Source organism: Protopterus annectens, chromosome 1.part1 (assembly GCF_019279795.1).
Source record: "Protopterus annectens isolate FY-2018-M chromosome 1.part1, PAN1.0, whole genome shotgun sequence".
Classification (NCBI taxonomy): Eukaryota; Metazoa; Chordata; order Ceratodontiformes; family Protopteridae; genus Protopterus; species Protopterus annectens.
In genome coordinates this window covers 363,633,789-363,646,563 of record NC_056726.1, presented here as the reverse complement: position 1 = coordinate 363,646,563, position 12,775 = coordinate 363,633,789, and positions in this window count along the sequence as shown.

Below are 12,775 nucleotides of genomic sequence, written 5' to 3'. Positions count from 1 at the left end.
AGCCCAAATTTGGCAACTAGCTAAGGTACCTTTTGGAGTTTATTTAAATGAGGGCAGGAATACTGGTGTAATATGCTCACCTTTCTCCAGTGGTGAGGAGAGGAAGGACCACGGGATCATGGATAGTTCCCCCCTGAAAACTAGATTCATATGGAGGGTGCTTTGTGCCTGTAAAAGGAGCATGGCCATTGATTAAATCACTCATGTAGGCTGATTGTACACACCAACCCCTTGGATGCTTCAGGCATGCACAGGGGGGACAATAGTGCTAATTACAAAAATCCAATCCATTCCCTTTCCTTTCCAGGTTTGCACATTTCTTGTAACAGGGAATTAAATGAGCCATTGTGATGTAACAGTATGGAACAAATGGGTTCACTGGGCAAAGAGGAGGGATGAGCTTGGTGATCAGTGAGGGGACATGACCAAAAAAGAAAAACCTGAGAATGAAAGTCTAATGTAGGTTTTAAGGAAGATAGGACAAACCTGCTGCAGTGATGTGCAGAGGTGTCTGTAGGGAATGGAGTCCCACTGAAGTAACTATGTTCATAGATGACATTTATTGAGTAAGAATAAGGTTGCTACGTGGTGGGGGGGGGGCAACCTCATATGAAGAAATTGACTAGAAACTGGTAATGTGGGAATAGTTGAAGCATTTGTAATGCAGCCTTTTTATCAGGAAGACTTTGGCTGGTAGGTGGTTAACCTAGGATCTGTAGTTCTTAGTTTGAGGGCTTCTGAAACAGTTTCAGGATTCTTATCCAGTTCAGGTTTTACAGGTGTAGTGTCCAGTTCTAAAATCCTGTAAAAATGTCTTGTACCCCTGAATGCACTCCCACACCATTTCTGTGATTTTCCATTTCATGCATTGTTTAAAACTTTCTTCAGGACATGTTTGTGCACCTCATACTATTTTAAGGATTTAGGTCTATCCAGCTCTGTAACTTTTAGCAGTTTTTTCCCTCCTCTTATCTGGCATGTCTACATTGTTATTGGGTGAACATGTGCTAGAATAAAATAGTAAGTCTGAGTTATTTTGCAGTGTGCATTGTTGGGATTTTCTTTTCTGAGATCTTATTTGCATAAAGTGTTGCAGTCTGTAGCTCCTGGGCCCATATGTAAACCGCTTGTTTGCATGCCGTGGTGCGAGATGCAAAGTTAGGAACGCACTTTCAGCTGCTGCATTCCCTGATATTCATCACTGGGTCACTTGCATAAGCCTAAGCCATATGAAACCTCCTGCAAAAGATCAGATTAGCTAGCCAGCTTCCAAAGCTTTTAGTGTACCTTCTATACACCCTAGCTCAGCATAAGGCAAGTAGAATGTCATTTGCAAGAGTGCCAAAATTTCCTTGCTGTTGATTTTTGCTCTTACCCTTGGGTTTCAAATGATTGGTCAGCTAGTGCTTCATCAAGGCTGAGCAGATATGTACCTTCCAGTTTATCATTATTTCATGTGAAAAAGTTATTTTTCAGTCAATTATTTGCTAAAGGATTGAAGTGGTGTATTTTGTGGTTATCACAAAACATATTACTTGAAATCAGACATTTTGGGTTCATGTTTTTCTTGTGGAAAATTTCTTTCAACTAGTTTACTTTTCAGTCAAAAGTTGTGGCTAGGGGCTAGGACTTGTTCTGGGGGTTGTCATTAAAATTTTCAAAACCTGTTTTTTCTCTCAAGGTGTTTCACCAGTTGTCTCAAGCTCTGCTACCCATTTCATTTGTCAGATACTTTTTTTTTTTTTTTTTGCTAGAAGACCCTCCAGAGTCCCCTTGTTTGTCATTTTTTGTAAGCTTAAATGTTGAGTGTTGGGGATTGGAAGTAGTATCTGGTGGTTCAATAAAACAATTTACTTAATGTGTCTCAGATGGTAAGACCAGCATTTTAAAGATCCACTAACCGTTTGTCAGAATGTTTTGTGATAGGGACATGCATGTTCCCAGTAACTTGATTGTTTCCTTCCTGAGCTGCAAGAAAAGAAAATTCTTGACTGCAGCTTCCCTTTCTCCTTAGCCGCTGATGGGTGACTTCACTTTGGGCATCTGTTTGTTGGACTGTTCATCAGTTTCTCTTGGTCATTGTGGTGCTGCCTCTCAGAAGGCCACTAATTAGCAGGAGGTAGGCACGTTCTCTGCTGCTGCTGTTTACTTGCATTTATTGGGTAAGGGAGAAACCACTCTTGCTGGCATTGGGGAAGGGACCGTCTTTCAAGCTACTTTTCTTTTGGGAGTGGGGGTCTCCCAGAAAAGGGAAACATGTAAGGTTAGACATCTTAATCTGATGAGGACTGGCTGGGGTTTGCTGAATGTTTATTTAAAGCCTTCAGTCTTTTCATGCTGAGTCATTCCCTCATTTAGAAAGGAACATATTTTTCTCTCTCTAATTCTGATCACCCATCTGAGGGTCAGGATTTAGATTTGAACTGTTTCTCAAATTCCTATTTAACAGTATAGGGAATCCTGGAAAGTTGTTCAGGTTCCTCTCCTGAAGAGTTGTACTTTTTTGATACTGTTGCTAGAGTGAAGGATTTGTTTCTTTGGGAGCAGAAATACCATAGTTCCAGCAAGGATTATTTCCTCCCTTGTATCACTGTTGCAGTATTCCAAACTGCTGGGTTATCTCACCAAATAACCTGATGTCCGACCATGGTACCAAAGCTAAAACATTCCATAGTGCCATACGTCCACATATGACCTAAGGCATAAGGGTACATCCTCAGACTGTCATTGCAGCTCTCACAGCTGTTGGTCTGTTCTACACGTGGTCACTGGTATTATTCATGCCTTCCCTTGTTCAGATAAGTGCCCCATCTGGGAAACCTTCCTTGTTTTTTCTTTGCTTCATTTTGTTTTAAACTGTTATATGTCAGCTAAGAGATGGGAAATTGGACAGTGGTAGGCAGATTTCTTTTAAGGACCCTACTTCATGTCTGTGTGTGTCTGGTGTGTCTGTGTGTGCACGCGCCCTAGAGTAGAACATGACTATACAAACTGCAGTATTTGTTTGTACCAAAAAAATTCCATATGGGTGTTTCTTCTCAATACCTATCCAGGGACCCAGCACCTTATGTGCTGCTGAGTCTAAAATGGTAGTTCCTTTGGCAGCTGATGTCACCCATTCTGAAAAAGAAATTCAAATGGTCTAGGCCTGAACTATTGTCTGCCCAGTTGAACTCTGTACAACTTGAGGCATAGTAAGAGTCTGTGGTGCATTCAACTTATTAGGCTGTCACTATGGCAACCCCACCAGAGGCCAGTATTAATATTCTTTATTCCAGTAGGCTGACCTTACAGTGAAGGAGGAAGAACTTATTTCTGAAGGACCAGAGGACATCCCTCATATTAGCTCAAGAAGAGGTGTCTGGATCTTTGATCAGAGTATGTCAGGGGTCAGATCTGCCATGATTTGTTAAAGCAAATGGTCCCAAGAAGAAAAAGAAAATTAGAGTTTCTCCTCCTCAGACGTACTAGGAAGAAGAATAGTAGATGGAATTCTGTCTCTGTTCCTGTACGTTCTACCCCCTCAGAAAAGGCATCTTTAGTCTTCTGAGGAAGATTGGCCTGCTCATCCCAGATTCATTCCCCAGGTTAGATGCCTTCTAATGAGACTACTTTATCCCCGATTCACCCAGGAAAATATCATTTGGGGAAACCATATCTATCTAAGATGATGTAGCATTTTCAGTGGAAATCCAAATATCTGATTTACAGAAAACATGTTACAGTTTACTAGAGGTTGGCACGCCAATGCTTCTACCTGCCCTCCACTCCAATGTTGGGAGTCTTTTCTTGATGCCTTTGCATCCACGTCTACTGCACCTGACTCTGCCACCGGTGCCTAAGAGACCTGATAGGTTCTGTGAAGTGCCTTTTGACCTTAAATTTTTAAACAAAAAAATCCCTTAGCAGATAAAGTCGCGTGTTCTACTTGTACAGACAAGCCATTTAAACTTTTACCTGCTGCTCATGACCTACCCTTAGACAAAAAGATAGTATGGCAGTGTACAGATATCAAATGTATACACATCTTTAACCCTGTCCTTTAGAGCTGTGAAGTGGCAAACTGAAATAGAATGTTTGTGATTTATTTTGACTAATTTGAATAACTGTCTTGTCTAAAAGTCTCAGACATTTAACAACAGGCCTTTCCATGGTGGCTCAGGCTGCTCAGAGATTGCAAGGCATAGCATTAAGTACAGTTATGATGCGGTGAAAGCTTCTTCCAGAGGAGCTGCTACTGGATCTTTCATTAAAAAATATGCATGGCTTTGTTCACAGTCCTTGGCTGAGAATATATAAAGACTAAAGTTTTGGATTCCCCTCTTAATAAGGATCTATTATTTGGCCTGAAGTGGCCAAATGGTTTAGACCTTTACAAGAGCAAGTTAGTCTTGCAAGATTTCAGACAGAGGTTTCTCACTTCTGCCCCAAGCTGTCTGAGAAACTTTCCAACTAAGTCCACTTCCTTCTTTTGCAGCGACCCTAGATCTTTACAGAAGAAATAGAAGATGCATAGAAAGAGATTTCAGGGCAGATTGTCCAGATACTCCCAAATCTAGGAATCCACCTTTTCTAGACAAATCAGCCTGTGTTTGCCACATCTAGTTTCCCTTGTCCATTCATTCCTGTATCAAAAAGACTGACCTCACCCTTTCGGGTCAGTGCCATTGCTTCATGAACAGGGAAAACTAGAACCTGTACCACAACAGTATGTAGAAATAGGGTATTTATTTTGGACTTTTCCTGGAGCTCTGAAAAGAGGAATGGAGACTCATTTTAGATTTGTCCCATCTCAACGCTTTTCTGAAGGTGCCATCATTCAAAATACACTCTGTGCAGATTCTTCTCCTTTACATTCCTCCTCAGGCCTTCCTAGTATCTTTGGACTTAAAGGATGCTTATCTTTACTTCCCCAGTCATTCTTCCTACAGGCAAATTTTAAGATGTTCAGCTTGTTCATCACATATTCAGTTCTCTGCTGTACCCTTTTGGTTATCTACACCCCCCCCCCCTTCCCAGTGTTTAGAACCAGCTGTTGGCATTTGTAGAGCTCAGGGAATTCAAATATTTATCTCTGACTTGTTAATACAGGCATCTTCTCAGGAGATTCTTTTACATAATTTAGACTTCAATATCTCCCTCCTACATAGTCTGTTTAATGATAAACTTAAAGCCCATGTTGAATATTACTCACGAACCTGTCTTTTTTTTGGGCTGCAGGCTAGACAGACGCACTGTGTTGGTCTTCCTACCACAGGAGAAGATCCAGACCCCCTCCATCTGCTTTCAGCCTGTTGCCTATCAGTCTTGTCCTGCAAGGAATATTCTCTGGGCCCCGAGGTTCATGGCAGCATCCATACCCATGCTTCCTTTTCAAAGACTTTGTATGAGGAAGAGAATGGTACCTAAAGTTTGTCTGGTCTCAGCACTGTCACCCACTGGACACACTGATTTCACTTCTCTCCTTTCTGAAGAAATAATTTCAGTGGTTATTGATGATAAACCTTAACCCAGGCCTTCCTTTCAAGTTTGCCAGATGCCTCAGACCTAATTTGTAGGGGGATGGACAGGTTCGCAGAGTGTATAGGGCAAGTAGTTATCAATCAAAAGGACAGACCTCAACTTTGAACGAAATATGGGCAGTGATGTTAGACCCTACAGATTTCCTTTGTCTCCAGGACCCTCAGGATCTTCACAGAAAGTACTGCAGTCATGTGGTGTATAAAACTGAAACTGATTTAAAGGAACATTTTGGAAAAATATTTATGAAGACCCTGTGGAACATAAAGATGCTGAATGGGTAAAAAAATTAAAAGAAACAGAAGTCCAAATGTACATGTGATGAAATAATGGCCAGAGAAACTGAATTAAAATTGAGAAAAGCTCCTTCAAGAGCATGTCCACCAAAAAAAATGTTATGATTTTCTTGTGTTTAGAGAGACTTTCTAATTGTCAGGATTCATTGCCATGGGGTCAAGAAACTGTTCAGTATGGGGTTTTCAGTTGATCTTGCAGAAAGTCTCTCATCCCTTTGCATACTCTGTTTTTCTGAGCTGTCTTTTAAATTTGTCTCCCAAGAGCTTTTCTTCCATTGAATAAAATGGAATCTTCCTCATCTTTTCAAGCCTTTCTCAGGCTTCTGCCAGGGAATATTTCAGAATTCTGTGTTTCATGGCCACTAATTCTGATTCCCTTTGTCAGACTTCACATGAAAATAATGCAGAGGTACCTCCAGGCAGTCTGGACTCAAAATTAGCATCATTTTATCTTTTCAGATTCATGTTCTGGGTTGCGTTTGAAAGAGGGTGCTTTGATGGTTGGACCCGTTCTCAAAACCTAGGACTTTCATTCTCTCTTCAACCGCCTATGGAGTCAGTCAGAACTGATGCCTCAGACTTTTGCTTGGGAAGCAAGTGCAGTGTCTGTGGAACTCCCAGGACAGACAAAAACATGGTAAGTGTAGAGTGGTTTTGTCAGTAAACAAGGATTTAAAAGGCCTTAATTCATCTCAGGTCTCCAGGACCTGTGCAAGTTATCAAACAATACCTTGATGTGGTAGATAGACAAAGGGATGCCAGACCTTACCCTTTTTGCAGACTTAATTGCCTACAAGGTAGCAATTCAGATTAGCTTGACACTTCCAGGTTTCATAATTCCATCAGAGCAAAACATCAGACTGAGTAGGACTAGGATAGACCCTCAAATAGAAGCAACTGGAATAGATCCAGAGGTTGGAAACACTTCAAGTAGATCTATTTGCTTCCTTTCAAAATACAGCTGAAGGAATTCTACTGCAGAAGTCCTTGCAGTCAGGCCTGGAAGATTGGCTGTCCCCCCACACACACCACACCCATGGACTAGAATTTTCCTGTATACCTTTCTACTGATTCATACGGTCCTCCGGAATACTTTAAAGATTGTGTTTCTGACATCCTTTTTGCCCAGGGAACAGTGGATGTTCTTCGTGTTTCACTGTTGCAATCATCACACTTGCCTAAACAGGTGATGCAGTAAGAATGAAAATCTCTGTGTGGCATTTGCTTTCCATAGGCAAGACAATTGTTAACTTTTTCTGACATCGGTTAGAGCAATAAAAAGGATCCCCAATCGGGTACTTAGCTTTAGAAGACTTCAGGATTATTCAATTTGTAAACGAAAACTCGGGTAGTGGCCGACCGGCGCTTGCGAACTGCTTCTGCTTTGGGCTCCTCTGCAAGAAAGGCTGATGTAATGGCGTTGGCTGCCTGTTTTTATACCCCTGACGACCTGACGTAAGTCCTGGAGCGACAGCATCCAACGCAGAAATACTAAGTCTCTGGTGTTCAGGCTGACTGAGGGCTACCTGCAGGCAGATGACCCAAGTGTGATGACTGCAACAGTGAATACACTCGAACATCTACATTTGTGGTAAGTGTACACAACTGTACTTTATTCCTTTGAAATTGGCCAATGGCAATTACCTCTAGCTTCCTCATATATTGGCTTTACTCTGTCAAAACCAAGGGTTGATGTTCTTCGTGTTTCACTGTTGCAGTCATTACATTTGGGTTATCGGCTTGATTAACAAAGTCTTGGGTCCTGTGTCAGTTGCTGTCCCTTCTTCCATGACGTCAGGTCGTCAGGGGTATAAAACATGCAGCCAACGCCATGCCGTGTGGTGCCCGAAGCAGTTCACAAGTGCCGCTCGGCCGACTCCTGAAATTTTTGTTTTCGAGTTTCAGAACAGAAGTCTTCAACTAAAGCCAAGTACCCCGTTGGGGAAATTTTCTTGCTCCTTACCGATGTCAGTAAAAGTTAATAATTGCATTACTTGTGGAAAGCAAATACCTCATAAAGATTTTCATTTGTACTGTATTCCTTGCTGAGACCCTGACCACAACGTACCTTGCTGTCAGTTTTTGTGCTTTATTTAATCAGCGCACTATCCGTCGTCTGTATATTTTGCCTCTAAATATTTCGGTCTCAGTTTTAATTATCCAGAAATGTCGGTTAACCTTCAGACTACCGGGATTCTGAAAAAACGCAAAGATTAAGACAGAGCTAGGCCGCCAAGGTCCAAAACTGCCGAAGACGCTTCTCATAAGCCAGTCGCCAGTTCACCGGTACTCAGTGAGGTGCTTTCGCAGCCCCTGACACTTGCTACTTCTGATTCGCAGGCCTCTACTGAGACCCATTCGGAGTCCGGTATGCTGCGAGATGCTTCAGCTATGGAACTCGCGGATGTCTCTACCTTGGATGGGTCTGGAGCCGCTGTGCAGACACCGGCTTCTGAGGGTGTATTCAGGCCTACAGACTTGCATATTAAACCATCTTCTTTACTTAAGCCTAAATTTCGAACCATGCCTAAAAGAAACGATGCCCAGGCCTCTATGCCTAAAAAACAAATAAGAATGGCTGAAGATCTAATAACTCTAATCAGGGATAGCCACCCCCACCCCCCTTCTAAGAGGCCTAGGACTGAAGTTGATTATTAATCTTCCGATCAGGATTCTGTTTTTTCTGATGATCTGGATTTGCCCTTATCTACTTATGAAGATTCTGATGCAGAGGACTCCATTCTCTCTGCTTCCCCTCCTGAAGATTTTTCTTTTGGGGAAACCTTACATACTCTAAGGGAGCATTTCCACTGGGAAAGCCAGGATTTTTCTGATTCAGAAAATAGGCTTGGGGATTTCTTTCTCCTACCTCAGCATAGGCCTTTAGCTATTCCTCCTGTACTAGACATTGTTGATGCTTTTTCGGAATCTAGTTTGGCCCCTGATTCCTTGCCTCCTGCTCCCAGAAAACCTGACTGGTACTACAGGGTCCCTGAGTCCCACAAATTTCTTTTTAAAAATCCTATTGCAGATCCAGAGACTATTTCACAGGGGCCCAAGGGCATTAAGGCTTCTACTGCTAAAACCCCTACTCCTTCCGATAGAGACTCCAGGGCACTGGATAGATGAGGTAAGAAGGTTTACACTTCTGCAGCCTTGGCCATTAAGGCTTTAAACTGCCATTTTCATATGTTAAAGTAGCATGTTATTGGACTGCTTAAACAGAAAATGATGATTCCTAACTGTGTGGAAAATAAAGAATTACAGGATTTAATGCATTCTGCTGAACACATTGGAAAACATACTTTGCAGTGTGGTTTCGATTCATTAGAGGCCTCTTGCAGGGCTGCTGTTACTGGGTCTGTGCTCAGAAGGCATGCTTGGCTTAAGGAGCAATCTTTGCCTGATCATGTTAAAGCTAAATTGTTGGATGCTCCTTTAAATCAGGACCGCCTGTTTGGCAACAAGGCTGAGGAAGTTCTTAAAAAGATGGAAGATAAAGCTAAATCTCTGCAAACTGTTAAAGATTTCTTACAAGTTTAGCCTCCTAGATTTAGTAGGCACTGGCCCTCTAAGAATTGGTCCTTTCCAGCCCCTTCCAGGTCTTCTCAAGCCAAACCCAGACATAGCAAAAAAACCCAGGTTTCAGTCCCAGGGACACGCACTACTAAGCAGTGGGGGGCCTCCACTTCCAAATCTGGGAAGTAATAAGACTCCCCCTATGGTAAACTGTCTCAATGACTTCCTTTTAAAATTTCCAAGCACTTATCAGCTGACTACCCCTTTTGGGGGAAAGATTGCTGCTCTTGCAAAGAATTGGGAACCCATTACCCAGGACAAATGGGTTTTAAATAGTGTCCCAGGGATGCAGATTTCACTTCCATACATTGCCAACACCAAGCGGGCGCCGGACCTACCCCCCAAATCAGTGGGCAGAGGCCCAAAAACAAGTACTTTCTCTCTTAAGCATGGGGCCTATTCAGCTGGTACCAGAAGAGGAAAAGGGACAAGGTTTCTACTCGTGACTTCCTGGTACCCAGAAAAGTCAATTCATGGCGTCCTATCCTGGACCTGTCTACTCTAAACACCTTTTTTGAGATTCCAAAGTTCAAGATGCTGACTCTTCACCAATTACTTCCTATGCTAGGCAAAGAGGCCTGGTTGGCAACACCAAATTTAAAAGAAGGTATACCCACACATCCCAATCAGAGAATCTTGCAGAAGATACCTACGCTTCAAAGCAGGCTACACGCGCCATCAGGTCTCTGCACTGCCCTTTGGCTTATCTATTCCGCCCAGGGTATTCACAAAGTGCCTAGCGCCAGTCGTATTTTGCAGGCAAAGAAATATTCAAATATACCCATACCTGGACGATTGTCTAATTCAGGCAGAAAGCCAAGACATACTTCTAAATCATCTGGCCTTTGTTCGTAGGGTTCTAACTTGTCTGGGGTACACCATAAACGAAAAGAAATCACACCTGGTACCCTGTCAACAAGTTGTATTCCTGAGAGCAAGCTTGAATACAACTTCCCAGATGGCTTGCCTCACGCCAGAGAAACAAATTCATTTGACAACCTACTTCAAACAAGTGGCCACAAAAACCATGCTTATCTGCAAGACAAATACTTGCAAGCCTTTGAGTTCATGGCCTCCTGCATTCTTCTAATTCCATATGCAGGACTGCATATGAGGAAACTACAGTGGTATCTAAAAAGCCTATGGTGTCAACATTCTCAGGATCTAGATGCAATGATTCCTATCATACCTTACCTATAACTAGAGTTCCTTTGGTGGGCAGAGGCCTGCCACCAAAACAAGGGACTACCTTTCACCCCACCCCCTGCTGCCCAAACCCTAACAGGCGCATCAGACTATGCATTGGGGGCTCACCTGGCAGGGAAGTGCATTCTGGGCAAATAGAACCCAAGTCCAATGCACCTGCATATCAATCAAAAAGAAATGTTAGCTGTACAAAATACTCTGACAGCCTTCAAGGACCACATTCTTTCAGGACAACTAATGGTAAAGACTGACAACACCACTGTTGTGGTACATAAACAAGCAGGGGGGGTACACATTCTTACCCCCTCTGCAGACTAGCCATGGCATTGTGGAACGCTGCCTTGAGTTGCCAAGTGCACCTACAAGCTCAATTCCTGTCAGGAAAATTAAACACACTGGCAAGACGGACTAAGCAGAAATCTCATGGACCCACACGAGTGGAAATTGGAACAAAGGATATTCAACATGTTGACAAGCAAATGGGGAGCCCAGATATAGACCTGTTTGCCTCTACACAGAACTACTAATTGGACAAATTTTGCACAAGGACTCCCCACAAACAAGCCTGGAAAGTGGATGCTCTGTTCTTCAGCTGGAAAAACCTATCAGTCTATGCCTTCCCCCCACTGCTTCTGCTCCCCAGAGTACTACTAAAACTCAAACAGGGCAAACCAAGGATGATTTTGATTGCTCCAGACTGGCTGCACCAACACTGGCACCCCCCCCGCGTAGTGTCACGGTTATCCCCATGGCACCTACCTCAGACACCTTCCCTGCTATGTCAGCAAGAGAACCAGATTCTGCACCCTCAGCTTCTAACATTGACCCTTGCAGCCTGGCTAATTACATAATCTCTCCTTTACCATCCCTCTGTAAACCTGTGATGGATATCATTTTAGAGGCAAGGAGGCCTAGTACGAGAAAATCTTGTGCTGAAAAATGGAAAAGATTTTGTGCCTGGAACCAGTCTCAAGGGATGAGCACAGCAGAGCCCAATTTACCTCAGATTTTACAATACTTAACTGAGATGCTTTACAAGGGCCTGTCGTTTTCCTCCATTAAAATCCACATCTCAGCTATTTCAGCTCATAACACAGAACCTCCCCTCTTCTCTCATCCACTGCTCAAGCAGTTCCTCAGAGGGGCCAAAAATTTGAGACCACCTAGGAGAGCCCCAACCCTAGCCTGAGACCTTAACTTTGTTTCAGAGAAACTCACTGTACCTCCTTTCGAGCCAGCTGCTACTGCAGACTTAAAATTTCTTTCTTGGAAAACAGCTTTCCTTTTAGCAATCACTTCAGCTAGAAGGGTATCTGAATTACAGGCCCTTATGGCAGTGGAGCCTTTCATCATTTTTCATGTGGACGGTGTCCCTCAGAACCAGTCCATCCTTCATGCCCAAGGTGGTATCCAGTGTGGCTCTTAATCAGTCCATTCATTTGCCAGCCTTCTTTCCCAGTCCACAGAACAAAGGGACCAGGTACTGCATTACTTAGATGTGCACAGACAACTTAGATTCTACTTGGACAGGACTAAACCTCAAAGGAAATCTGAACAACTGCTGGTGGCATTTGCTGTAGGGGCAGATGGGAAGGCTATTTCAAAGCAAACCATTTCTAAATGGATAGGCCATTGCATTAATTTCTGCTATAAGCACCATGGAAAATCTATCCCCCAGGGGATCAGACCTCACTCCACCAGGGCTGCATCTACCTCTACAGCCTTTCTCAGAGGCGTCCCTACCAGGGACATCCTAGAAGCTGCTAACTGGAGTTCTGTACATTAACCAAGCATTATCATTTGCCAATTTTCTCTAAATCCAGAGCTGGCTTTGCCACTGCAGTCTTGCAGGGCCTTATAGCTGATCCTAAGTGAAAATGTTTTTCTAGTTAGTGCCACTGTTTGAAACGGGACCCTTTCAAGGCCTGGATGCCTCTGGCTGTAGTTTTGTAAGAGCTATTATTGTCCTCTCTTGCTACTTCGGTCATGATTTACATTTTGCATTTTCTGCTGGTCAGCCCTTAGAGCTCTCCTTTTTACCTGTCCTCAAGTCAAGCATTTGTATAGCAGTTTTTGGGATATTAACTTGAATAATCAACCCTTCCGTTTGAACCTGCTCATCAAATTGACTTAATGTTCATATCATGGATAACTGTACTTATTCATTGCACTGA